A 24,787-nucleotide genomic window follows, 5' to 3' on the forward strand; every position below is an offset into this window, starting at 1 on the left:
CGGAGATTCTATGTTTGAGGTCAATCCCGCAGGGTCCAAACCCTCTTTTCCTTCCAATGGCTTTAAAACCTATAAATTATCCAAACAAAGCATATACAACAATAGTAATAGAAAGCATGTTCATTATATATGTGTTAAATCATATAAGCATGTGATCAAATGAACTTTAACATAAGATTTCATATGTAAATCATAACATATCTTAATGCATAAACACAATAAATATCAGGAACATATGATCCAAACTTAAACAGGAACGCGACAACTTACAGATATAGTCATAAACACAGATATGCAACAGAAAAACACTTCATTTCATTAATAGAAAAATATTGAACTATGCTTACAAACAAAATGTAAATAAGATAGCTTGGGTGATGACAGCTTATCTCTGAGTAGAGATGTGGCGGCTACATGCCCTCGAAATGAGTTACAATGAGGATCAAGGGTATTTTTATTATTTAACAATAAGAGAAAACCATAAACAACCAAAACCCGAACCCGAGGAAATGTAGCACCAAAAGTTTACGGGCCCTGTTGGGGTTAGTTGGGTAGCCATCTTCCTAGGATCGTAACTTGTTCATATTATATCCATTGGATGTGTATGATACCTCATTGGAAATATATCTACGAGAACTATTTTGCCAAAAAAACATAGTTTAGGGCCTCAAAACGGCTCTAGAAATTTAGGACCTCAAAAACTACCAAAACTAGTAAACTATGCTATAATTAAGGAAATTGAAAAACTGAAAGAAACAATGGTGAAGGTCCAAGTGGAATAGGCAGGTGGCCACCAGTATCCGCCTGGATCAGTTCCCCCCCCCTCTTAGGAAGCAATGGTCCCCATTGTGTTGTTCCTCCATGAGATGAGGAAACTTCTACTGAACTTGGTCCTTGGTGAGCCATTTGCCTCGGTGATGTTTGGTTGTGTTAAATTCTTTCCACGACTAGCCCACGTAGTTAACTGGGGGGTTAGAAGGGGGGTAGATCCCCCCCCCTTCGTTGCACTGATTGCATAGTGGGGGGAGTCACAAGGGGTTAGAGGGGTGCAGGTAACCCCACACTATGGTGTCCAGGGCAGCACCCCGGAAAATTTTGGTTTTGAACCCTATATTAGGTTGGACGAACCTACCTATGGTTTTGTGCATGTTTTTCGCACATGGTTTTGGACACGATGGTTTTCGGTCCATGGTATTAGATGCTTCAACATGTATAAATATGTATTGTAACATTGAAAGGGACATAATAAAAATCAAGTTGGTAGTCCTGGTTTTGGGATCCAGGGGAAATCTCTATGTATATGTGTTTTATGTGTTATGGTCTAGCATTGTTTATTTTTTGTGTTTTAGAATTCATATGCAGGTAATTTATGTACGGCATTAAAGCCTACATTTGGTATCAGATTTGTTTTGGCTTCAAGGGGACGCCTTTGTTGCTGAGGGGTTTCGCTCAGGCCTGTGGTAGACCCTATTCAGTGAGAGATTCGTGGGATCGATTCTAGTGGTGAAAGAAGATGGCGAGTAGTGGAAAGATAGAAATCAAGAAATTTAACGGTCAGAGTTTTGAGTTATGGAAACTCAAGATGGAGGATCTATTGGTGGATAAAGATCAGTGGATCATGGTAGATCCAGGTACTAAACCAACGGGAGTGTCCAATGAAGAATGGAAGAAGTTGGATCGGAAGGCAAAGAGCACAATACAATTGAGTGTCTCAGATTCAGTATTGCTGAATGTATCAGGGGAAGATACGACAAAGGCTTTATGGGACAAGTTAGGGACTTTATACCAATCTAAGTCTCTGGTGAATAAACTGTTCCTATGGAAAACATTGTATAACCTGAGGTTGAAAGATGGAGACTCGATGACAGCATTTGAACGCATTTAATACTGTGGTAAGTTAGTTATCATCTATTGATATTAAAATTTCAGATGAAGATAAGTGCATTAGTTTGTTGTGTTCTATACCAGATTCATCGGATAGGCTGGTTATTGCAATAAGTAGCAATGCAATTGCCTTGTAGTTTGATGAAATAGTCTCATCCTTGCTGACAGAGGAAATGAGACAGAAATATGGAGAGTCAGAATGGTTATGCCTTGTTTGTACAAGGACGGTCCCAAAACAGAAACAAAATAAGTCATCGAGTGGGAGGTCTAAAACTAGAGGGAGATCTAAATCTCCAAGAAAACCTGTAAAGTTGGTGTGCTGGAAATGTGGAAAGGAAGGGCACGACAAAAGGGACTGTAAATCTAAAGCTCTTGACAAAGGAAAGGGATCTGATGATGCTTCTTCTACAGAGGTGAAAACCACCTTAGATGAAGGTGGGGATGTACACTTGGCCTCTTCAAGTACGCATGTAGATCATGAGGCATGGTTGATTGACTCAGGTGCATCCTTTTACTTCACTCCCCAGAGGGAGTGGTTTTACAAGTATGAGAAATATGATGGTGGTGATGTCTTCTTGGGGGATGACAGGAAGGCTAGAATCACTGGTCGTGGAAAAGTAAAGTTGAAGTTGCAAGGTGGAAGGGTTAGAACACTTCCAGGTGTTCTACATATTCCTACATTAGCTAGAAATTTGATTTCTGTAAGCAAGATGGATGATGCAAGTGTAAAAATAGTGTTCGAGAAGGATGTCTGCAAGGTGGTTTGGGGACGTTGGTTTTGATGCGGGTAGTTCGAATTGGAACTCTGTACAAGCTACAAGGTAGCACTATTGTTGATGGGTGAAACAGTTCTGTGTTTCCTGAAAGTAGAGCAGAAAATCTAGTGGTCTCTGGAGAGAATACCATGCTGTGGCATCAAAGGCTTGGACATACTAGAGAGAAGGGCATTCGAATACTTCATGGTAAAGGTATGGTAGAAGGTATGAGTAATAGCTCTCTGAATTTTGATTTCTATGAAAATTGTGTATATGGGAAGCAGAATTAGGTGAGTTTCCCCTATGGTGGTAAGAGGGAAAAACAAATATTAGAGCTTGTGCACAGTGATGTGTTTGGACCTGTGAAGGTTCCATCACTAGGTAAGTCTGTGTACTATGTATAATTTATAGATGGCTTCTCAAGGAATACATGGATATATTTTCTTAAGAATAAATCTGAATTCTTTGACAGGTTTAAAGAATTTAAGACTCTGGTGGAAAACTAGATAGAAAAGAAGATAAAGGTGTTGAGGACAAATAACGGTGGAGAGTTTTGCAGTAAGGAATTTGAAGAATTCTGTAAGAAGTGTGGTATAGCACAATAGAAAACTACTCCATATACAGCTCAGTAAAATGGAGTTGCAAAAATAATGAACAAGATGTTGATGGAAAGGGCAAGAAGCATGCTCAATTGTTCTAGGTTAGGACAGGAATTCTAGGCAGAGGTGGTAGAGACAGCATGTTACCTGGTCAATAGATCACCTTCATCAGCGTTGGATGATAAGACTCGACAAGAGGTATGGACTAGTAAGAAACCCTCTCTTTCACATCTGAGGGTATTTGGATGTGATGGATATGTACATGTTTCAAAGGAGAAATGAACCAAGTTTGATAGTAAATCTGAAAAGTGCATCTTTATTGTGTATAAGGATGGTTTAAAGGGTTATAAGCTTTGGAACCCAGTAAAAAGGAAGGTTGTGTACAACCGAGATGTGGTGTTTAGAGAGGTGAAAGATGTTATTAAACATGAAGTCCAACCAAAGGAACCTGAGAAGATAGAGCTTGAGCTAAAGAAAGAAGAATCATACTCTACAACAGAGGAGGAATTAGAAGATGAAGAGCCACAAACTCCGGGTGTGAGAAGATCATTTCAAGAAAGAAGGAAACCAGAAAAGTATAGTCCATCTGCTTTCTATTCAAATTTTTCTTTATCTATTACTGATGATGATCCAACAACTGTGAAGAAAGCGATAGATTTAGAGGATGTAAAACTCTAGAAAGAGGCCATGGTTGATGAAATGGCATATTTGCAAAAAAATGAGGCTTGGGATCTAGTGGAGTTGCCGACTAGAAGGAAACCCATTAGCAGCAAATGGGTGTTCAAGAAGATGACAAATTCAGAAGGAAAGGTGGAGAAATACAAAGCTCGGTTGGTAGAAAAAGGTTATTCCCAGGTGCCAGGAATTGATTTTGGTGATATTTTGTTTCCTATTGCCAAGGTAACTTCTATTAGATTACTTTTATCTGTTGTTGCTGCTTTTGATTTTGAGGTAGAACAGATGGATATGAAGACATCATTTCTTCACAAGGATCTGGAAGAGGAGATCTACATGAAGCAACCTAAAGGCTTTACGGCGAAGGGTAAGAAAGAACTGGAATGCAAGTTAAAGAAGTCTCTGTATGGGTTAAAATAGTCACCAAGGATGTGGTATCAGAAATTTGATACATTTATACGGGGACTTGGCTTCACCAGAAGCAAAGCAGACCAGTGTGTGTATTTTAAATTAATTGGTGATCATGTTATTTATCTGGTCTTGTATGTGGATGATATGTTGTCGGTTGGAAATGACAAAGAAATTATCCAGGATTTGAAGACCCAATTGTCCTCCAAATTTGACATGAAAGATCTTGGTGCTACAAAGTATATTTTGGGCACGGAAATTAAAAGATATCGGGCAAAGAGGAAGCTCTAGTTAAACCAGAGGAAGTATGTCGAGACAATATTGTAGAGGCTTAATATGCAGGATAATAAACCGATGAAGGTTCCTATTCCTGTAGGTGTAAAGTTATCTACTGAACAATGTCCCAAGACACAAGAATAGGAGGAGGACATGTCCCGTGTTCGATATGCAAGTGCAGTCAGTAGCCTGATGTATGAAATGGTCTATACTAGACCAGACAGTGCACATGCAATGGGAGTATTGAGGAGGTTTATGTCAAAACCAGGGAAGGAGCACTGGACAACAATGAAGCGGGTTTTCGAGTATTTGCGTGGCACTAGTGATTATGGTTTGTGCTACCAAGGAAGACCAGGATTGGACAGAGTGTTAGATATTCGTGGCTTTGTTGATGTAGATTGGGCTAGAGATCTAGATCAGAGAAGATCTACAAGTGGGTACGTGTTTAACCTATTTGGAGGTGCATTCAGTTGGATGAGTAAGAAACAATCTTTAGTGGCACTATCAACTACAGAGGCAGAATACATGGTAGCCACTCATGCAAGCAAGGAAGCAGTTTGGTTGCAGAGATTGTGTTAAAGTATGGGATTAGTACAGGGAGCTATAAGGATAGACTGTGAAAGCCAAAGTGCAATTTTCTTGGCAAAGAACCCTACATATCATTCAAAGACAAAGCACATTGATGTTCAATATCACTTTGTGAGGGATATGATAGAAGACAAAAAGGTGTTGCTTGTAAAGGTGGGCACTTTGAAGAATACTGCATATGCATTGACAAAATCTGTGAGCTCTAAGAAGTTTTCTTAGTGTAGAGAAACAATGGGCATTGCAGGGCTGGATAAATTTCTAAGCTCTCTTGTGGACCCCTATGGAAATAAAACAACAAGTGGTAGAATGTTGGGTTGTGTTATATTATTTCCATGACTAGCCCACATAGTTAACCGGGGGGTTAGAAGGGGGGCAGATCACCCCCGTTCGTTGAACTGATTTCATAGTGGGAAGAGTCACAAGGGGTTTGAGGGGTGTAAGTAACCCCACTCTATGGGGTCCAGGGTAGTGCCCCAAAGAAATTTGGTTTTGGACCCTACATTAGGTTAGGTGGACCTACCTATGGTTTTGTGCATGTTTTTTGCACATGGTTTTGGAAGCGATGGTTTTCAGTCCATGGTTTTGGACGCGATGGTTTTCGGTCCATGGTATTAGATTCTTCAGCATGTATAAATATGTATTGTAACATTGAAAGGAACATAATGAAAAGTCAAGATGGTAGTCCCAATTATGGGATCTATGGGGAAAATCTCTGTGTATATGTGTTTTATGTGTTATGCTCTCGAATTGTTTATTTTCTATGTTTTAGAATTCGCATGTAGGTAATTTATGTACGGGGTTAGAACCTATAGGTGAAGGAGTTTACCTACTTTCACAACTTGGTATAGTTTTATCCTATGTTGCCTAGTGTTCTTGATCTGTGTATCCATGATCTAATCATTTGTGGTGTGTTCCATGAAGTCTGGGTTCAGATCTATTGGTATGAGTTGTTCTACAATGTCAGATGTGTCCAAAAATGGCGGAAAGTAGGGTTGAAGGCGATCTACATTGAACACTAAGTGCAAACCAAGGAATGGTGGGATTTTGAGCTCAAAGGCATTATCCCCGACAGCCTTGTTGATGGTGTATGACCCATATTGAAGTGGGTGAAGCTTGCGGTGGGGTCCAACAAGGCAATCCTTCTGCAAATGTAGCCAAACTTTGTTGCCCACCTGAAATTTGTGTGGCACTTGATGCTGATCATGGAATTGCTTGTACATAGCATTAGATCTATCCAATATATCATGGAAATATTGGTAGATGTGTTGAATGCGTTCAATGAAGTTGTTAGCCCTTTCAACTTTGGATTGCACGTGAGCCGAATCTACCTGAGTGGTAGCAACTGGTATGGCCACATCAATGAGGCATAATGGTTGAAATCCCAACCCTACCTGAAAGTGGTTGTGGCCTGTTGAGCTGTGGAGAGCTCTGTTGTAGCTATGTTGGACAAAGAGTAGACTTTCATCCCGTGTGCGTGGATGCTTCAATTTGTACATGCACAGAATGTGTATGATCATCCTGTTGACAACCTTTGTTTGGCCATCAGTTTGGGGATTGAAGGTCATGGACTTAGTTACTTTTGTATCTAGCATCGACCAGAGACTTTACCAAAATGCACTCAGGAATCTATTGTCCTAATCTCAGATAATGGACCATGGCATCCCAAAGTGTACCCACACTCACTCAAAGAAGAGCTTAGTAGTGGCCTCTGTTGTGATACTCTTCTTGCAGGTATCCATGATGGCCATTTTAGAGAATCTGTCGATGACCACGAAAACACAATCATTGTCATGCTTAGTAGAAGGAAGGCCCAACATATAATCCATGGAGACAGATTCCTACAACCTTTCTTCTTGATGGTTGGTTTGGCAATGGTGCAGGCGGTGCAAGATCTAATGTATTTCCCAACATCCTGACGAAGTTTTGGCCAATAAAAATACTTCTGCAATACTGCCACAGTTTTCTCTACTTCGAAATGTCCAGTGACCCGAATATAGTGCACCTCCCAAATCATCTTGGCACGCTCACTTGAAGGAACACATATGTGTCCCGAGTGGCATAACAGTGCATCTTGAGGGTGAAAATTTGGAACTTTCTTCCCTTACAGGAGTGTCTAGCATATGATGTCGAATTCTGGATCACTCTTGTAAAGATGCGGCCACCCTGATGTCTCGTGCCCACAAGAGTTGAACACAGTGATTAGCACCATGAATGGTGGTCGGCTAAGGCAATTAGTGACATTATTGGTGCTGCCCTTCTTATACTTAATGTTCAAATGGAACTATTGTAGATAGGTGGACCATTTCTAACGACAATCGTTCTGCAACTTCCCTTATGTATGTATGAACTATAGAGGCTGGTGGTCTATGTGGATGACCGTTTCCTTCCCCAGAATGTAGTGATTCCATTGACGGAAGGCTTTCACAATGGAATACATTTATTTTTCGTAAGTGGGGTACTTTCAGACTGTGTATGAAAGTGTCTCACTATGGTAAGCCACTAGATGCCCACGTTGAGTAAGAACTGCACCAATTGGTGAGAACCAATATTGCAGTAATAATGTCGCAACTCCTGGGCTGCCTACTTTACTCTTATCAACCCAGTATTTCGTAACAAACTTGGTAGCGACGATGTTGCATGCACAAGTACTAGTTATTACTGCAGGTTGTCACTTGGTCAGCCGACGCAAGATCACTAAGAGCTCAAGCCAACTTCTATGGATTCCAAAAGAAGCTCTATATGTGGTGAATGAAGAAATACTACTCTACAGATAATATTCTATAGGTTTTAACCCTATACAGAAATTACTGGCATACAAATTCTAAAACACAAAAAATAAACAATGCAAGAGCATAACACATAAAACACATATACACAGAGACTTTCCCCTAGATCCCAAAACTAGGACTACCATCTTGATTTTTCATTATGTTCCTTTCAATGTTATAATACATATTTATACATGCCGAAGCATCCAATACCATGGACCGAAAACCATCGTGTCCAATACCATGGATCGAAAAACATCACGTCCAAAAACATGTGCAAAAATCATACACAAAACCATAGGTGGGTCTGCCCAACCTAACATAGGGTCCAAAACCAAAATTTTCTGTGGCGTTGCCCTAGACCCCATAATTTGGGGTTACGAGTATGCCTCAAACCTTGTGTGACCACCCTGGGTACACAATCAGTGCAACGAAGGGGGGCTCTACCCCCCTTTCTAACCCCCTGGTTAACTATGTGGGCTAGTCATGGAAAGAATATAACACAACCCAACATTCTCCCACTTGTTGTCTTCTTTCCATAGGGGGCCACAAGAGATCTTAGTCATTTTTTCAACTTTGAAACACCCATTGTCTCTCTACACCAAGAGAACTTCTCAGAGCTCATAGATTTTGTCAATGCATCTGCAATATTCTTCAAAGTGTCCACCTTTACCAGCAACACCTTTTTTTGTTCTATCATATCACTCACAAAGTGATACTGAACATCAATGTGCTTTGTCTTTGAATGATATGCGGGGTTCTTTTCCAATAAAATTGCACTTTGGCTGTCACAGTCTATCCTTATAGCTCCTTGTACTAACCCCATACTTGAACACAATCTCTGCAACCAAACTGCTTCCTTACTTTCATGAGTGGCTACCATGTATTCTGCCTCTGTAGTTGATAGTGCCACTATAGATTTTTTCTTACTCATCCAACTAACTGCACCTCCAAATAGGTTAAACACATACCCACTTGTAGATCTTCATTGATCCAGATCTCCAGCCCAGTCTACATCAACACAACCATGAATATCCAACATTCTGTCCAATCCTGATCTTCCTTGGTAGCACAAACCATAATCACTAGTGCCATGCAAATACTTGAAAACCTGTTTCACTACTGTTCAGTGCTCCTTCCCTGGTTTTGACATAAACCTGCTCAATACTCCCACTGCATGTGCAATGTCTGGTCTATTATAGACCATTACATACATTAGGCTACTGACTGCACTTACATATGGAACATGGGACATGTCCTCTTCCTCTTCTTGTGTCTTGGGACACTATACAACAGATAACCTCACACCTACAGGAATAGGAACCTTCACCGGTTTAGTATCTTGCATATTAAACGTCTGCAGTATTGTATCGACATACTTCCTCTGATTTAACCAGAGCTTCCTCTTTGCCTGATCTATTTTAATTTCCATGCCCAAAATATGGTTTGCAACACCAAGATATTTCATGTCGAATTTGGAGGACAATTGGGTCTTCAAATCCTGGATAATTTCTTTATCATTTCCAACCAGCAACATATCATCCACATAGAAGACCAGATAAATAACACAGTCACCAATTAATTTAAAATACACACACTGATTTGCTTTGCTTCTGGTGAAGCCAAGTCCTCATATAAATGTATCAAATTTCTGTTACCACATCCTTAGTGACTGTTTTAACCCATACAGAGACTTCTTTAACTTGCATACCAGTTCTTTCTTACCCTTCACCACAAAGCCTTCAGGTTGCTTCATGTATATTTCCTCTTCCAGATTCCTCTGAAGAAATGCTATCTTCACATCCATCTATTCTACCTCAAAATCAAAAGCAACAACAACAGATAAAAGTAATCTAATAGAAGTTACCTTGGCAACAGGAGAAAAAATATCACTAAAATCAATTCCCGACACCTGGGAATAATCTTTTTCTACCAACCGAGCTTTATATTTCTCCACCTTTCCTTCTGCATGTGTCTTCTTCTTGAACACCCATTTGCTGCCAATGGGTTTCCTTCCAGCCGACAACTCCACTAGATCCCAAGCCTCATTTTTGTGCAAAGATGCCATTTCATCAACCATGGCCTCTTTCTAGAGTTTTCCATCCTCTTAATCTACTGCTTCCTTCACAGTTCTGGGATCATCGTCATTAACAAATAAAGAAAAAATTGAATAGAAAGCATATGGAATATACCTTTCTGGCTGCCTTCTTTCTCGAACTGATCTTCTCACACTCGGAGTTTGTGGCTCTTCATCTTTGGATTCCTCCTCTGCGGTAGAGTCTGATTCTTCTTCCTTAAGCTCAAACTCTATCTTCTTAGGTTCCTTTGGTTGGACTTCATGTTTAATAACATCTTTTACCTCTATGAACACCACATCTCGGCCATACACAACCTTCCGTGTGACTGGGTTCCAAAGCTTATAACCCTTTAAACCATCCTTATAGCCAATAAAGATGCACTTTTCAGATTTACTATCCAACTTGGTTCATTTCTCCTTTGGAACATGTACATATGCATCACATCCAAATACCCTCATATGTGAAAGAGAGTGTTTCTTACCAGTCCATATCTCTGGTGGAGTCTTATCCTCCAATGCTGATGAAGGCGACCTGTTAACCAAGTAACATGTAGTATCCATCGCCTCTACCCAGAATCTTGTCCTAACCCGGCACCACTTAGCATGTTTCTTGCCCTTTCCATCAACTTCTTATTCCTTCTTTCTGCAACTCCATTTTTCTGAGGTGTATATGGAGTAGTTTTCTGTCGTGCTATACCACACTTCTTACAAATTCTTCAAATTCCTTACTACAAAATTCTCCACCGTTATCTGTCATCAACACCTTTATCTTCTTCTCTGTCTAGTTTTCCACCAGAGGCTTAAATTCTTTAAACCTGTCAAAGAATTTAGATTTCTTATTAAGGAAATATATCCATGTATTCCTTGATAAGTCATCTATAAATGATACATAGTACACAGACTTACCCAGTGATGGAACCTTCACAGGTCCAAACACGTCACTGTGCACAAGTTCTAATGTATATTTCGCCCTCTTACTACTAGAGGGGAAACTCACCCAATTTTGCTTCCCATATACACAATTTTCATAGAAATCAAAATCTAGAGAGTTATTACTCATACCTTCTACCATACCTTTACCATGAAGTATTCAAAGGCCATTCTCTCCAATATGTCCAAGCCTTTGATGCCACAACATGGTCTTCTCTCCAGAGACCACTAGATTTTCTACTCCACTTTTAAGAACTACAAAACTATTGCACCCATCAATAACAGTGCTACCTTGCAGCTTGTACAGAGTTCGAATTCAAACTCCCCACATCAATATTAGCGCTCCCTGAACCATTTTTCAAGTATCCTTCTCGAACACTATTTTTACACCTACATCATCCAACTTGATTACATAAATCAGATTTCTAGCCAATGCAGGAATATGTAGAACACCTAGAAGTGTTCTAACCCTTCCACCTTGCAACTTCAACTTTACTTCTTCGCGACCAATGATTCTACCCTTCCTATCATCCCCTAATAAGACATCACCACCATTGTATTTCTTATACTCGTAGAACCACCCTCTATGGGGAGAGAAGTGAAATGATGCACCTGAGTTAATCAACCATGCCTCATGATCTACATGTGTACTTAAAGAAACCAAGTACACATCCCCACCTTCATCTGAGGTGGTTTTTTCCTCTACAGAAGGAGCATCATCAGATCCCTTTCCTTTATTAGGAGCTTTATATTTACAGTCCCTTTTGTAGTGCCCTTCCTTTCCACATTTCTAGCACACCACCTTTACAAGTTTTCCTGGAGATTTAGATCTCCCTCTAGATTTAGATCTCCCACTCGATGACTTATTTTTGTTTCTGTTCTAGGATCGTCCTCGTAAAAACAAGGCATCACCATTCTGGCTCTCCATATTTTTCTGTCTCATCTCCTCCATCAGCAAGGATGAGACTATTTCATCAAACTGCAAGGCAGTTGCATTACTACCTATTGCAATAACCAGACTATCCCACGAATCTAGTAGAGAACACAATAAACTAATGCACTTATCTTCATCTGAAATTTTAATATCAATATATTCTAACTGACTTACAATAGTATTAAATGTGTTCATATGCTCTATGACTGTGTCTCCATCTTTCATCCTCAGGTTATACAACTTTTTCCCCAGGAACAGTTTATTCACCAGAGACTTAGATTGGTACAAAGTCCCTAACTTGTCCCACAAAGCCTTCGCCGTAGCTTCCCCTAATACATTCAACAATACTGAATCTGAGACACACAATCGTATTGTGCTCTTTTCCTTCCGATACAACTTCTTCCATTCTTCATCAGACACTCCCGTTGGTTTAGTACCCGGATCTACCACGATCCACTGATCTTTATCCACCAACAGATCCTCCATCTTGAGTTTCCACAACTCAAAAATTTGACCATTAAATTTCTCGATCTCTATCTTTCCACTGCTCACCATCTTCTTTCACCACCAGAATCAACCTCATAGATCTCCCACTGAACAGGGTCTACCACAGGCCTGAGCGAAACCCCTCAGCAACAAAGGCGTCCCCTTGAAGCCAAAACAACTCCGATACCAAATGTAGGTTTTAACCCCATACAGAAATTACCCGCATACGAATTCTAAAACACAGAAAATAAACAATGTGAGATCATAACACATAAAACAAATATACACATAGATTTTCCCCTGGATCCCAAAACCGGGACTACTAGCTTGACTTTTCATTATGTTCCTTTCAATGTTATAACACATATTTATACATGTTGAAGCATCCAATATGATGGACCAAAAACCATCGCGTCCAAAAACATGTCCGAAAATCATGCACAAAACCATGGGTCGGTTTGCCCAACCTAACATAGGGTCCAAAACCAAAATTTTCGGGGCGCTCCCCTAGACCCTATTATGTGGGGTTACAGGTATGCCTCAAACCCCTTGGGACCTTCCCCCCCACCCCACTACACAATCGGTGCAACGAAGGGGGGATCTGCTCCCCCTCTAACTCCCTAGTTAACTACATGGGCTAGTAATGGAAGGAATATAACACAACCAAACATATTCTAACTGCAGAAAGGAAGACTAAAATGCAAAGCAAACCAAGTAAATCGTAATTAACCAACTAATCATACTTTTGTAGAAAGCACTATGAAAACCATGAAAAGAATGCCATTATCTATTCAAAGAGTTAAACAACATCTAACTAAGCTACTTCTGGAAGTAAATGATCAAAAGACATCTTTTTGGATTTTTATGTGAATTTGACATGCATGTAATTTATTCTTTGTGAATGTGGCAGCGAATAGGTGGCATTGAAGGTTGGTTTTGGGACTTGAGAGGATGTAGGATGGTGTGGATGGGTCCTAGGAGGTCCCATGTGGCCTTCTGGAGGCTTTTCCCACAGTTGGCCTTCAAAAGAAAGCCTACAGGAAAATCTACAGGAGGACATAGGAAATCTACAGGAGGCCTACAGGAGGAGGCTGAGAGTAGTCATAGCTATTTTGAGGGTGTCAGAGTGGGTGGAAAAGGTGGATGAGGGTTGGAGTGAGGTGTTAGGGTGCCTAGGGTCTACGAAGAATTATCAGGAGGGAGAAAGATGATTGGATTTTCTCAAGGAGAGACGAAGAAATTTTATGGAAAATGCAGAAAACTAAGGCAGAATTGAGGGGAGAGTTGGGTGGCCTATAGGACATGGATCAGATGGAGGATGGGATGGCTGATAGGCTGTCTTGATACTAGAAGAGATCTACTGCATAAACAATTGACAGTCAACCAATGAGATTAAGAAAGAAATGGAACAAGTGCATCTAGAAAAATAGAGTTTTGCATCAAACTAGTCTAAGTTGTGATCTATGAAAGTAAATGCTGAGAAATACTGCAAGAAAGGAAAGCATGACAGAAGACTATTGTAGATAAAGAATTAAGCATGATGAAGAAGTTCTGAAGCAAAGTAAACTAGACTATTAACCAACTAAAAAGCTGCAAACACTCGAAGTCCTATGAATGAGGAAAATCTGTGTTTTTGGGGCAGCAAGAGGGTCTTTGCCTCAAATCAAGGTCCCAAAGGGAGGAAGAGAGGCAAAGGAATTGTTGCTAGCCTTTTGGATCTTTTCTTTATCATTGATTAGCTATATAAAGCAAAAATGGAAGCAAACTACTGAATCATCAAAAGCAACCTATTCTTAACCATAAAAGAAATTCATCTAACAGCAACCTAATATACAAGCTGGAATAAAACATACAAATACAAGTAAAGAGGAGCTTGGCTACTTGGATTGGGCCCTAACCCAAGAGCGTCAACCCTTTAAAGTAACTTAGTGCTATCTCAAAAGGGATTCCATCCTTATTTCCAAAACAATAACAAGATTACATAGAACTGTGAAAAAAATAAGCTCGAAGTTGAGCAGAGTTTACATAAGCAAAAATACAACAAAAATTCAACAAAAATCCCACCCTAGTGAGGCCCTAGGTCTCCCTACTTATACAAATGAAGCTACCAATAGCTTCCTTAAAATCAGGTAGGCTTGGTTCCCAAAACTCGAGATAATCATCAGTCATCCTCCACTTGCTCGGCTGCCTGCTAATGCATGACTTGGCTGCTTGTACTCCAAGCTGAATGAAGGGGAATTCAAAGTGATGAGTAATAAATGAGGGGGATTCCCTCCTATAAGTCCTCTCCTTTTTCCACTTTGAGTTATTGCCACCATTTTTCCACTGGATCCTTGACTTTGACCACAAAATTCATCAATAATCTGCATTAAACACATATTAGACCACATGGCATCATAACTAACTCAACTCACTCTACAAGCATAAATATAATCAAAAAATCATGTAATAAGCTAAGAGAATGGTTTATTTAACTAGGTTAGGAGGTAAAATGAGCCCATATAATTACCCATTTATGAGGCTCATCATCACCCCCCTACTAAAAGTGTTTCTCATCCTCTGAATAACTTAGTCCATCTCCTCATCTTTTATGGCCCTTGTGGCCTCCCTAGCATCCCATGCCTCTGATGTGGTCTCCTCTTCCTTGTCATAGAATCCTATCTCCCTGTCTATCTATTCCCACTGCTCCTACTCTTCTTCTTCTCTTTTTCCTTCTAGCATTCCTAGTAGCAGTGGGGGACTCAATTTGAGGCCAATCCAATTGACCTTCAACTTCTGCATGGAGATCTTGTACATTGGAACTCTCCTTAATGCCTCCTTCATCCTCATTGGGGAATGATATTCCCTGATCTGCAGACTATGTGGTAAGGCATTCCATCTCTTCATACATGCATGCACACAGTCATCCCCAAGTAACCTTTCCATATCCTCAAAATGTGCAATGGCTTGTGCCTGATCACTTATATATCTAGGGGAAATTTGAGGATTATTGGCAAGTAGGTTATGTGTGTTGATGAGTGCCATGGGGTTTGATGGCTCAGCTCTAATCATTAATGGCCCATTCTGCTCCTTTATCGTCAACCTTCTTATTTCTTCTACCCTTATCAATTCATGGTTCATCCATGAGGCCATGGACATTAGTTGTGGGTCCCCTAGCCTGGCATTAGGGTCCCACACATTCATGTCTATGAGGGCCATGTTATGTAGGTAGAATTATGCCATCTTTGCCTTATCTTCTAATGTGCTTTGGTCACACAGGTCCATAAACTTCCTGTAATCTTGGAAAGGCATTGCGCCTCTTTGTGCCAAAGTCTTTATTTGAAATTGCAACCATTGGTCCTTGAGATACAGGCCATAGGATTTTACTAGTGTCCTACATTGCAATGCTTCTATGGACCAGCTGGCCATGCATGCCAGTTGGGTCTCTTTCTCTTGTAGCTTCCTCCTTAGCAATTCATTTTTAGTTTCAAGGTGGCTTCTTGTGACTACTTCTCTGTGTCTGACAGCACTTAACTCTTTGCCCATTTCTCTATGTTTGTTCTCCATATGGCCAATATCCTCAACTCCTTTGGATTTGGTTATTTGCATCCACTTATGGGTCCTTATTCTCTCTTTCTTTAATTCAAAGAATAGTGGAATTGCAAACTTTTGTGGAACTGTTCTTCCCCCTCATGAAGATTGTAGTAGGAGCCAAGACTGGGCTGGGGACTAGGTTCTTGTAGCTTTGCTTCTTCCTCCTTTCCCAGTGGATGTCCTTCTACCCTTTTCTCAAGCTTTTGGGTCACTTGTAGTTTTGATAGGGTCTCCTATAGAACTGTTTGTGTCTCCTATAACACTATTTTTGGGTCCTATAGTTCTACCTTTTCTTTCCATGTAGGAAATCTAGGAGTCCCCCTTTCATATGTGATAGGTGCCTTGGAAGGGGATTCTTTTCCTTGGGTAGAGGGTGAATCTTCAATTATAATTGGCACTTTTGAAGAAGGCTGGGATTTCCTTGTTCTGATCCTTCTACTCTTCCTAGCCCTGAAATACATTGAGGTATGCCTTTTCCTCTTCTGTTTTGGCTTAATTGGTGTGTTGAGGGCAGTGAGAGCAGCTGCAGCCTCTATTTCTAGAGTCTCAGGGGACACTTCTATCTTTTCTGCCCCTTTTTCTCCTCCTTCTGTCTCTTTCTCTGTCTCTGTTTCTTCAGCTTTCTCCTCCTCTATCTTGGTTTCTTCCTTCTTCCCTTCTTGCTTTTCTAAATCACCAGTTGCTTCACCTTCTCCCCCTTGCTGCTCTTCCTCCTCACTGCCAGTAGGACTGATATCATATGTCAGGGTTTTTATGTCATCTTTAGCTATCATGTTTCAGAAGATTTCCCATGCTATAGGGAATGTAAATGTATGGAGGGCTTCTTCCACTAAAATTTTGATTAACCCATGGTGAGTTAGCTGCTCTAGATTTCCTACTTTTAGTTTAGTATTGGAGTCAATGAGGGACTGCAGGAGGAAGTAGGGATGCTGAGCTTTTGAGGGGCTAGAGTGTCCATGCCATACCTTAATTCATGAAGGATTATAAAGTGGTAACCATAGACAATGTTGTACATCCCCTTACAGGAAATATACTTGATTATTTGGTAGCTAACCTCATCCCAAGGATATGGTATGCTAGCCCATCTGATGCCATTTTTATCTTCTACAGGGATTTCATTGTTTTGTAAGAAGTTTTTCTTGGCAGCCTGGCCAATTGGTTTCTCATCCTTACTCCAAGGAAACCCAAGAGGAAGGGTAGTGACCCTACTGATAAATCTAGGGGTTATCTCCATGGAAAGAACTCTAAAGGTGATAATGGCATGTGTTCTAGTGTGAGGGACCAAAGAGTGGGCAAATTCTTGAGCAATTTCTTCATGAAACCCTTGGAATTTCTAAAAAAAGTTCGTCCAATTTTCTCTTGTCAATATGTCCACTACTTGGGGATGTGCATGGAGCCTGGAGGAGTTGGTAGGCTCCTTCCTCATAAAACCTCCTATCATTTTGTTTATACTTTCTTGGGAAACCAAATGTGGAGATGGAGACAACAATTTTTGAAGAAAAACATAGAAATAGAGACACTGTGTTTTTTTTTAAGAAATAAGCAGAAATTCTTTTATGTATTTCCTCCACCTAAAGGCTTTATTTCCTCCTCAATATTAAACCACTACTTGCATATTTTGATATTCAAATGGTATATGCATGAAACCTACTTCCTAAGCCTTAGAATTGTGCTAGAACTCGTGTTTTCTCCCTTTAAAACACTTCACTGGCCCTCCTGTAGAAGACTATTGTGTCCTCCTGTAGAATTCTTGTAGGTTCTCCTGTAGAACCTGTAAGTGCTCCCATAGAGAACACCGAGAGGGAGAATATGGGAGAGATCAATGGTTAACAATGGTAATGAGGCTTTGGGGGCACGAGGAGATTTGTAGGAGCGGAGTTTCGAGGATAGAATGAAGAAAACGGTGGTGAGAGTGCTCGGGGAGGAGTATTTATTACTTTTTATGGATATTTCCGATGATGGAGGGTGAGCTGGAAAAGTGTACGTTGGCCATATTTGGACCATTGGTCCCTGCCTGCTTTGTCATCATGGCCCTTCTCTCGTAATCATCCCTCATGATTGCATCAGAGTTCACACTTCCTCCACTACCTGTCCTTGACATCTTTCTTGAGTTGACTGTGCGCACATGTGGGTGACATCTTCGGATGAGTGGAGTCAACTAGATGAAGGTGGCCAAGTTAACTGGCCACCTTTCCCTCATTAAACCTCAACCATCTTGTTGTTGTTGCATGCCTTCTAATTACATATATGAAAATAGAGGAGTAGGTTAGTTACTTACCTGAGATCCGAATTCATTTGTTGTGAGGTGTTGTGGCTCTCTCTCTCTACTACATGCCTTTGTTTCTTTTGCTACATGTTGTCTGCTTGTTGATGTGTGGTTGTGCTTTATGTAGGTTCTTATATGGATGGATCTAATCTCTAGGTGTCTTCTTCAACCTTCATATTTGCACCCTCTTGCTGCTGATGCTGGATCTTAATGGGATCAGTTGCTACAGGAATTCCTACAAGAGCTCCTATAGTTGCTTCTCCCTTTGAAACTTCAGCTTCTCTCTGTGCTTGGAGCTGTGAGGATGATACTAGAGATGTAGATAGAGATGGAGAGGTAATAGGTAGGCTTCAGGTGAGGTTGATGGTGTTGTTCCCTTTCTTATTTTTTGTTTTTTTTCTTTTCCTGAAAAACTTGTTTTTTCTGTGTTTTTCTTGGACAGGAAGAAGAATGATGCCTAGTGTGATGCAGGCTTGGAAATGATGGCAAAGAGGGTTGAAGACTGCAGGAGGATTTATAGATATTTTATGAAGCTTCCTTGTCCCTAAGACTGCCTTTCTTATCCATGTCTGGCTCTCTGTAATTCCTACAGGAGCCTCTTGTAGAAAACATATAGCCTCCTGTAGAAAACACAATTTTTGAAAAAGAAGCATAGTGAGGTGAAAAGAATGCCAAGAATGATGGAAAAAGGTGTGTGAAGGTAGGATAGGTGTTGGTGTTGGTTTCAGGTCTCCCTTGGCACCTTCTGCTACTTTCTGTAGTCCTCCTGCAAACCTGCAATGCAACTGGAAATTCATTTTTCTTTTTCTCTTTTTTTTTTGGAAGACAACTAGGGTGCCTCAGGGAGGTTTTCACCCTAATTTCCTGCCCTGGGTGCCTCCAATGGAGTTTTTCACCCAAGGATCTTATTTTTCTCTCCATTTTTTTTGTTTTTTTTTTTGTTTTTTTTTACATCACTGATTTGCCTCAAAAGAGGTTTTCAACCCAATGATGGGACTCAAGCGCCTCAGGGAGGTTTTCACTTGAGTCCTTATTTTTTCTTTTTTTTTTTTGTTTTCTTTAGTGAGTGGGTGAAGTGGAGACTAAGACATGCTCCACTACCATCACTATCTTATTCAAATCTTCAATGAACTCTCGCTTGGAGAGGGGTTTCTTGTAGACTTTCAACCAATATCTATTGACAAGCATGGGGATGGCTTCATCATCAATGGTTTTGATCAAAACTTAATGGTTCTGATCAAAACTGAACCATTGTCATTGCATTTCTCCACAGTGTAGGGTCCCAACCATCTTGTCCTTATCTTGCCCTTGAAATCTTTGTATCTTGAATCATAGAGTAGTGCCCAATCTCCCTCTTAGAATTGCTTCTCCTTGATATTTTTGTCATTCCATATCTTTCTCTGAAGATGAACTACCTATGTATGGAGAAGGGCCTACATTTTGTGTTCATCCAATCCATTGAGCTAAAGTAATCTCTCTTTCTGTGCATGGCTGAGGTCTAGGTCTAGCTAAGCTACCATCCTTGGGGTATTGAATTCAAATTCTATTGACAGCAAGGCCTTCTTCCCATAGACTAGCTCATAGGGTGTGAACCCTGTAGTGGTCTTCCATGTTGTGTTGTAGGCCCAAGTGGCCTCAACTAATTTGTCTGCCTAGTATTTTCTGCTGCTACTCACTACCTTTGTCAGGATCCCTTCCAGTGCTCTGTTAGTGACCTCCACCTGCTCATTGGCTTGTGGATGGTAAGGGGTTGAAGTCCCGTGCTTAATTCTATGATGTGTGAGAATATCTTCAATTAGATTGGAAGTAAACTGACTACTTTGATCTGTGACCAATTCTCTTGGATATTTGAACTTGTAGAATATGTTCTCTCTCAAAAATTTAGCTACTTTTTCCTCTGTTACTGCTTTTATTTCTTTTGTCTCTGCCCACTTCATCAGGTAATTGGTGCACATAATGATGTATTTATTTTTCTTTGAAGGAGGGCTAATAGACCCCAGAAAGTTCATGCCCCACTTCTCAAATGGCTCAAAGGTCACTTGAGGTTGCATGGGCATCTCATCCTTTGGAGTAGGTTTCCCCATCCTTTGACATCAATCATACTGGCTGGTATATCTCCTCACATCTTGATGAAGAGTGGGCTAGTAGTAGCCTACTTGCAGTATCTTGAAGTCAGTTCTTTTTGCTACAAAATGACCTCCACAAGGCCCATCATGACAGGTTAGGAAGATGTAAAAGACTTCCTCCTCCTTGGTACATCTTCTCAAGATCTAATCTAGGCCAAGTTTGAAGTGATTTCCCCCAATCCAAGTGAAATCGACACTTTTCCTTACTATCTTGCTCTTCTCCTTTGAGGACAGGTGTGGTGGGAACTGTGTTGAAACCAAGTAGTTTGCTATATCAGCAAACCATGGAGAGAGTACTGAGATAACAAACAGATGTTCATCTTGCAGTTGGTAATCCACCATTCCTTCTTCTCCTGCAGGCAAATTTACTCTAGACAAAAAGTCAGCAACAACATTTTCTTTACCAGGCTTATCAACAAAGGCCAAATCAAATTGCTGCAGTAAAAGCAACCATCTAATAATGCGAGCATTTACATCTGGTTTGTTCATTAAATATCTAATTGCAGCATGATCAGTGTGCACAAAGGTTTGATAGCCTGTGATATAATGTCTGAATTTGTTTAAGGAATGTACGACAGCTAGGAGTTCCTTCTCGGTCACCGTATAATTTAACTCTGCCTTTGACAAGTTTTTGCTTATAAAGTATATGGCATAAGGTAACATTTCATCAGTTTATTCCAAGGCGGCCTCTATTGCTTTGTTCAAGGCATCTGTGTGAATGTGGAAAGCTAGGGCCTAGTTTGGGCCTCTCAGAATTGGGGCAGTCACAAGCTTGCTCTTCAACGTATTTAGGGCTTCTTGACAGTTTTATGACCATATATACTCAACATCTTTACCTAAAAGGCCAAACAAAGGAGAGGCTAGCTTATTGAAATCTTTAATGAATCTCCGGTAATACCCAGCTAAGCCTAAGAAAATTTTGACATATCTCACTTTTTGAGGAGGTGGGACCCTTTGGATGATGGAAATTTTGTTGGGGTCCACCTAAAGTCCTTGTTGAGATACTGCATGACCTAGCATAGTCCCTTCAGTCATCAAAAATTCACATTTTTTTGGAATGAGGGACAGGTTCATCTCAATACACTTGTCTAGAACTTTTCCTAGATTAGATTAGGCTTCTTGAAAGTTAGAGCCATAAGGAGTAAAGTCATCCATGTATATCTCTACTTCATCATGAACTAATTCAGAGAATATACTCAATACCACTCTATGGAAAGTGGCGGGAGAGTTACACAAAACAAAAGGAAGGAATCGATATGCAAAGGTACCCCAAGGGCAAGTGAAAGTGGTCTTATCTCTGTCTTGCAGGTTGATTTGAATATGATTGTACCCACTAAACCCATCTAGGAAAGAGAAAAACTTTTTCCATGCCAGACCATCTGACATTTGATCTATGAAAGGTAAAGGAAAATGGTCCTTTTTAGTGGCTTTGTTCACTTCCCGATAGTCGACACAGATTCTCCACTTGCCATTTTTCTTTGGCACTAGCACTAAAGGAGAGACCCATTCATTGTCAGAGATGGGATAGATGAATCCTGCATCAAGCAATTTCTGTAGTTCTTCCTTAACAATATATTTAAGTGCTGGATTCATCCTCCTTTGAGGCTGCCTAACTGGCTTGCAATCCTCCTTGATGTATATATGATGAGTACATACTGAAGGGTGCACTCCCTTCATCTCCTTATAACTCTAGGCAAAGGCATCTAGATGTTTCCTCAGCAAGCTACATAGTTCCTTCTCTTGGGAAGTGGATAGGGATGGATTGATTTTCAAGGTTCTTTCTGGGCCGAACTCTATATTCTTAATAGGGAGAGAGGTGGAGTCGGCCACACAGAGATCAGTTGAGGGGTTGTTTTGGGTTTCTCTTACTATGTCCTCTAATGGTGATACACTGGGAGGTGGATTCTGAATCAGATTTTCGATCATATCATCCTCATCTTACTGTTTCCCCCCATGGTGATTCCTAATGCACAAAGCAGTGTAAACTAGAATAATTCCTCATCTTCCTCCTCCAACCAGAGAGGAAGATCATTTTCTAACAAAGGTTGGGTAGGAAGATATAGGATTGACTGCTTAGACATATGCCCATTCTTTATGGTCATGTTCCTAAGCTCGACAACTGATGTAGGCATCGACAATAGCCAACCAGGGTCTTCCCAGAATGAGAGGATACCTAGTGAGCTTTGCCTTTGGCTGGAGAACTAAAAAATCAGTAGGGTACTCCCAAGAATCAATGGAGACCATCACATCTTCCACAATCCCCTCAGGGGCCACGGGTGGAGTAGTTTGCTAATTGTAGCATGATTGTGGTTTTCCTCAAGGAGCCCTGGAGGTTGAGTTTGAGCATTGTGTCCTTTGTCATCACGTTAATGGCAGCTCCCAGATCAATCAAGGTGTGTGGGACCATTATGCCATTGATGTAGACATCAACTACTGGGCTTCCAGGGTCAAGATATTTTGGACAGATTACCTACCCCAACATCAAATTGGACAGTTGCCCTATGACATTGATGGTTGGGGCATCTCTCTTATGCCTTCCTGGATGCCTAAAGCACTTCTCTTTGATAAACCTATTGTAGATAGGCACATCTTTGATGGCTTGGAGAAGTGGTATCTTCACACATAAATGTTTCAATTCCCCTAGGAGTTCAGTTTCTTATGGGGTAGGCTAGTCTATCACGGATAGTCTCTCAGGAAAGGATACAATTGCTTTAGGTTCACTTTCTCTTTCTCTTCCTCAACCTCCCTGGCTGGAGGCTGGATATCTGGAAGGACTTTCCTAGATCGCAAGTTAATTTCTTGAATCTCCACAGCATAAGTTGGGCATGATGGTTCCCCACTATACACTTGTTGAGCCTATCTATTGTTCGGGTTCGGATTTGGCTGGGCAAGCATTTAGAGTTGCTTTAGTGGAGCAGGAGGTAACGGTTGTGGTTGGACAGGTGGTGGATGCAAAAGAGTGGGAGGAGAGTTGTATTGGGGCCTCCACACCTAATGAGTTGCATTCCACTGAGGCTGCAGCTAAGCATAGGATTGAAATGAATGCGTGGGTGGTTGGGCATGATATGGAGATGTGAAGGACCAAGGAGGAGGCATGGACCAAGAAGGATGAGGAGGGGGGCCCCAAGAAGGTATGGAAGTGACTTGGTTGGGGTTGTAGTATGCCTGAGATGTCCCTTGCATCCCCTGCTGATATGGTATAGGTCCATGCAACCTTCTTTGGTTTATGTAATAGAGTTGTTCAACGACTTCCTCAGCCCCTTGATATACAACTTTAAGTTTGCACAAGGAAGGGCACTTATCTGTAGAATGATTTTCTTCATAAACTGAACAAACCTCTATAGAGTTCAATGGGCATTCATTCCTTAGATGTCTTCCGGTGCATCTAGGGAAAAAAATGGCCAAAGCCCTCTCTGCTTCATCTTGTTTCCTTTTGATATGCAAGGTATCCATTTGCATGGCAAGAGTATGCATCATCTCGCTCTTGAAGTCTTCCAGCATGTTTCCAATTTCTCCTTTAATGGATGAGTTAGAGGAAGAGGTGTTGGCTATGGGTTGACTCCCCCTACCTTTCATTCTGGTTTCTCTAGAATGGTTTCTAAAAACAGTCTTTATGTCATAATAGGATAGTTGGTATATGTCTCCCCCGGTCAATAGATGGAGGGTGTCTAAAAGGTATTCTTGAACTCCCCTAAGCAAGACCATCTTCAGAGACTCAGGGTCAAGTGTACACTTGGTCCTTTTGTAACTGAGCTGGAACCTCTCCTCATAGTCTTCGAGGGACTCATCACTTCCTATAGTAATTCAGAAAATTTCTTCTTTAGTATCTTTTGACCTACAATAGTCTCGATACTTGTTGTTAAAGGCTTGCTACTTCTGAGCCCGAGTTGTGATACTATTGCCAGGTAATCCCATGAACCAGCATAATGCTACATCCTTGAGAGTAGAACGGAACAGTTTCAACTTTTGCTCATTTTCTGCATAGTCCGAGGTTTGACAGATAACAACAAAATAAAAAAAAAAAAGGTGTCAGGATCTTCTGTAATCAGACCATGGAAATGAGGTAGGGCAGAAGGGCTTATATTCTTCATTTTGGTGTCCCCATTGGTCTCCCGAATGGGAAAGGTACCCTCTATTCTCTCTCCATTCCCCCTAGCATTTTTGTGTTCAGCCATTGGCTTCAAAGGAATGTTTTCCTCTTCTTCTTCCCCTATAGGTTCTTAAAATATGTCTGGTTGTTCACCTAAGGTTTGTTCTTGATCAGAGCCACCGAAGAAGAGAGAAGGTTGGCTATGTGAAGCAGTGGGGGTGTTGGGCAAGAATTTTCCTGAATTATCTCTATTCCTACGAGGCATGAAAGGAAATCTTTTTGGTTGGTTTTTGTTTCTTTTCTCCCCACACTGATAGTACCTGCAAAACTAAAATTGATTGAACCAAAAACT

Source organism: Pinus tabuliformis, chromosome 8 (assembly GCF_031772625.1).
Source record: "Pinus tabuliformis cultivar Carrire ecotype Pingquan chromosome 8, CPIR1, whole genome shotgun sequence".
Classification (NCBI taxonomy): Eukaryota; Viridiplantae; Streptophyta; class Pinopsida; order Pinales; family Pinaceae; genus Pinus; species Pinus tabuliformis.